Here is a 5,072-nt window from a genome sequence, read left to right as displayed (position 1 = left end):
GTTTGTTTTCCATCTGAATGTCTTCTATGGTGAAGTGTCTGTTCATATCCTGTGCCCATTTTTCAATTGGATTGTTTACCTTTATCTTGTTGTGGTGCTCAAGTATTTTATAAATTCTGGATTTAAGTCCCTTATCTGACATGTCATTACCAAATACTTTTTCCCAGTCTCTGGCTTCCCTTTTTACCCTGTTGGAGAAGTTTATGGATGTGCATAGAAATTTGATTCTTAGAAAGTCCCATTCATCTACTTTATCTTCTCCTTGCTGTAGAGGATGTCACTGTTAAAGTCACAGGAGATAACCTGGTCTTCAGTGTATCCCAGGATGCCCTTTAGGGGCCCTTTTGATGCCTGCTCTGCTACTTTCTTGATGTCATCATATTTGGCAGCCTTCTCAAAGATGGCAAGTTAGATCTACTACTGACACATTGGGGACTGGAAAACTCCATGGAAAGCCATGTCTGTAGGTTTCCCATTCAGCTCAAGGATAACCTTGGCCACGGTAGTGGCAGTGCCAGTTGATGCAGGGATGATGCTCTGGGCATCTTCATGGGCATCATGTCACAGCTTTCCAGAGGGGCCATCCCCAGTCTTCTGGATGGCAGTGATGGCATGAACTGGAGTCATGAGTCCCTCTACAATGCCGAAGTTGTAATGGATGACCTTGGCTAGGGTTACCAAGCAGTTGGTGATGCAGGAGACATTGCTGACAATCTTGAGAGAATTGTTATAATTCTAGGGTTTATACCCATCACAAACACAGGGCATTGGCAGAAGGAGCAGAGATGATCACCTATTTGTCACCACCCTTCAAGTGAGCCTCAATCTTTTCCAAAGTTGTGGAGACACCAGTGAACTTCACAACATACTTAACACCAGCATCACCCCACTTTATGTTGGCAAGACCTTGCTCCTGGAAGATTGTGATGGCTTTTCCATTGATGACAAGCTTCCCATTCTCAGCTTTGACAGTGCCACTGAACTTGCCATGAGTGGAATCATAATGGAACATATAGACATGTAGGTGAGGTCAATGAAGGGGTCATTTATAGCAACAACATCCACTCTGCCAGAGTTAAAAGCAGCTCTGGTGATTAGGCACCCAATGTGACCAAATCCGTTTATTCTTTACCATCTTGTCTCAGGGATGCAGGTGAGGCTGCACTAGAAGAGAAAAAAAGAAAAAAGAGAGAGAGAGAGAGCTATCTGTCAGTTAATAAGAAGTAGAGAACTGGCCTTTGGTTTTAAGAACACTTTTGGAGATGTTTTTGGTTTAAGGTTTAAAAGATTAGCTAGAGCAATTGTTTTAGAAAGTTTGGGTCCTATGAGAATTTTAAATTCTGTCCTGCATTTCTCCCATTTTGAGCAAGACTTTTATAGATTATTTGATCAAAATGTTCAGCAATGATAGATGGGTACCACTCCATTCTGGTCTCATGGCAAAGGAAGCAGACGTTCCTGGAGACAATTAGCCACAGCTTCTATTTTCTCCGCCTGTTGTAGATTCTCATTTTTCCTCTGTTACTCTGGGAAAATAAGAGACCAGTTTTCATATACTGAATGGCCACTTGCAAAATAATCACTTCAGAGGTAGAAAAAGAGAGCTCTTTAGGCACAGAAACAAGCAAGAAATGGGGAAGATTAATGTCATGAGAAGAATTGCCTAGGAATGGAGGAACAGATTTCAGAAAGAGACAAGCTCTTTCTTCTCGAGCAGACACTGAAAGAAAGTCTTTTCTTAGAGTTAATGTCTTAAACTTGAACTTCAGGTCTCTTAACCTCTGCCAAAATTATCATTTTATATTCGTTGTCAATTTATGTTCATTAAGGCCAACCACTTATGGTATTTCTGTAATAGCAGCAGCAGGTAACTAAGACAGGTTGTTAATACTTGTAAGTTTCTTTTTTTTTTATGATAACAATTTTGAGTATAAAGGGAGCTTTGGTGGATCAGTTGTAAAATTACACTGCCAATACAGAGGTACTAATCCACCTGCTTTACATGGACTGCTAGGAAAACAAACAGATTCATCCTGAAAAGGGTTAAAACGGGTGGCTCCTTGGAGGCAAGGATTCTGAGGCTCTGTCTAACATACTTTGGACATGTTGTGAGGAGAAACCGGTCCTTGGAGAAGGACATCATGCTTGGGAGGGTGGAGGGACAGCGCAGGAGGGGAAAACCCTCTATGAGGTGGATTGGTTCAGTGACTGGGATAATTGGGATGGGTGTGTCAGAGATAGTGCAATTGGCACAGGACAGATCAGAGTTTAGGGCTGTTGTACATAGGATCGCTATGAATCGCAAGCGACTCAACAGCACATAACAACAACAACAAACAATCCACCTGCTGCTCCATGGGAGAAAGAGGAACAATCTTCTACCATGTGATTTATCGCCTTTGAAAACCTGCTGGAGAGTCAGCTTTAAGTGAGCTCTGAATCCATGATACCAACAGCAGTGAGCGGGACATGGTGTTTATTGTGGCTTTAAATTTCATGAGAAGCTCTGGATACCTAGTGGGTAAGGAATTGTGCTATTAACCCAAATGTGGTGCCTCTCTGGCAGTTTGAATCCACAAGTGGCTCCAGAGGAGAAAGATGAGTCATCTCCTCCTCTGCTTTTATAGCCTCTGAAAATCCACTGGAGGGTCAGCTATGAATTGGTTTAGACTTAATGACATCGTGAGTTTCTGTGAATGACTCATGATGTTAGACATCTTTTCTTATGCTTAAAGGCCATTTATTTTAAATCTTCTGTAAAAGTCTTCTTTAAGATCTTAAAATGCAGGACACCTCAAGGGAGCACAGTGGGGACACTCCCCCCAATGGAAGCCATCCCCAACCTCTTCATCCAGCAGCAGGACACTTGAGGGATACAGCAAGAATTTGTCCCTTCTCCTGCAGGCCCACCAGATAGAGCCCTTTTTATTTTTGTACAGGATTTTTGTTTTGTTAATAAAACTGCAAAACACATAAACACAGAGAGAAATCTTAAAATGCAAAGATGACACTTTGTTGCTTAAGGTGTACCTGATTCTAGACATGGTATTTTCAATTACCTCATATATATTCAAAGCTGGACAATGGAAAAGATAGACTGAAGAAGAATTGATGCTTTTGAATGATAATTTTGGCAGAGAATATTAAATATACCAGAGATGTCTAGAAGAAACAAATCTGTCTTGGAAAAAATACCAGTAGTCCTTGACTTAGAACATATTTGTCTAATCTATAATGAACATGAACAGGTCTTATACCCACCTGAACTTTTAAAATTTTTCTTACAGTCCCAGAGCACTTGATTGTGCTTATGCAAACCTACACTTGGACCAGAAGGCAGTCGTCAGAACAGAACAAGGAAACACTGCATGGTTCAAAATCAGGAAAGGTTTACGCTGGGAATGTGTCCTATCTCCATACCTTTTCAACCTATATGCCAAACAGATCATCCAGGAGGCTGGGCTCTATGAGGAGGAATGTGGTGTCAAAATTAGAGAAAGACTCATGGGCAACCTGCACTATCCAGATGACAAAACCTGTACTGTGCAGATGACACAACCTTGCTTTGCAAAACTGAGGAGGACCTGAGCCATTTGCTGCAGAAGGTCAAGGACTGTAGTCTGCAATATGGATTGAAGTTCAACATCAAGAAAATGAAGATTCTCATCATTGGGCCAATTGGCAGCATCATGATAGATGGCAAAGAAATTGAGATTGTTAATAGCTTCAGCTGGCTCCACAATCAACACTCTTGGAACCAGCAATCAGGAAATAAAAATAATTGCATTGGAAAAAATCTGATGTCAAGGGACCTCTCCAAAGTACAGAAGAACAATGATGTCAGTCTAGAGTCCAAGGTGTACCCGATTCAGGCCATTGTCTTTGCACTTGATATGCATCAGAGAGCTGGACAATCACTAAGGATGATAGAAGAATTTATTTCTTTGAGTTATGGTGCTAGAGAAGAGTATTGAAAGTATCATGGAGTGCTAAGAGAACAAAGAGGTCTGTCCTGGGGATGGTGAAACTAGATTGCTTTGGAGGCAAAGATTTTGAAGATCCATCTGACATATTTTGGTCATGTTGCAAGAAGGGACCAGTCAGTGGGGAGGGACATCATGCTTGGAAGAGTGGAGGGACAGCCCTGGATGAGATGGATTGACTCAGTGATTGGGGTAATGGGAGTAGGTGTGTCAGAGACAATGAAGTTGGCTCAAGATAGAGCAGGGCTCAGAGCTATTATACAAAGGGCCACTATGAGTCACAAGCAACTCGACAGCACATCACAACATATATAGGGAGCTCTTGTGGCCTTGTGGTAAGAAGCTGCACTGCAGTCCTGAGGGCACATGGTTGCAATCCACCAGCTACTCCATGGGAGTAGGATAAGCAATCTCCTTCCATGTGTTAACTGCCTCTGAAAACCAGCTGGAGGGTCAGCTAAGAGTTGGTTCTTACTCTACAGTGCACAACAACAATATAAACAAAATTTGCTAATGTTATCATTCTCATAACCAACCTCCAAGACAAATAAAAATTGGCTATATGAAGATACTTATAGTAAAAGATAATAATGAAAACGTTAAAAACATATTCAACTCTATCAGAATTGACTTATGACAAAGTCATTAGAACTAGACCCATTGTAAATAAGGGAATAATTGTACAACCAGAATGTTTCTCAAAAGCAAAACTGGCAAGACTTAGTCTTATTTATTTCGTACATTTTGTCAGGAGAGACCAATCCCTGGAGAGGGGATTCATAGAGCATTGTAAAGATTCAGTGGGAAACCCTCAACAAGATACATTGACCCAGTGAGTGCAAAAATGGGCTCAAAGATACCTACTATGAGTCGGAACCTACTCAACAACCCTAAAAGCAAGAATAACTATTGTTTCTTTGGAGAATGTCTTTCAGTCCTTAGCCCATTGAGAAGTAACCTAAGGTGGAGCAATTGAGTTCTCCCTAACTGTAGTAAAAAAGCTTGAATAAAAATAAGGGTATATGAAAACATTTTTTCCAATAGACTACTAATACAGGAATAGATGGTATACCAATTGACATATTTCAG

This window comes from Elephantulus edwardii, unplaced genomic scaffold (assembly GCF_000299155.1).
Source record: "Elephantulus edwardii isolate Elephantulus edwardi_28Jun2011 unplaced genomic scaffold, EleEdw1.0 scaffold00028, whole genome shotgun sequence".
Classification (NCBI taxonomy): domain Eukaryota; kingdom Metazoa; phylum Chordata; class Mammalia; order Macroscelidea; family Macroscelididae; genus Elephantulus; species Elephantulus edwardii.
The sequence above is the reverse complement of the archived record's forward strand: the minus strand, read 5'-3'. Positions refer to the sequence as shown.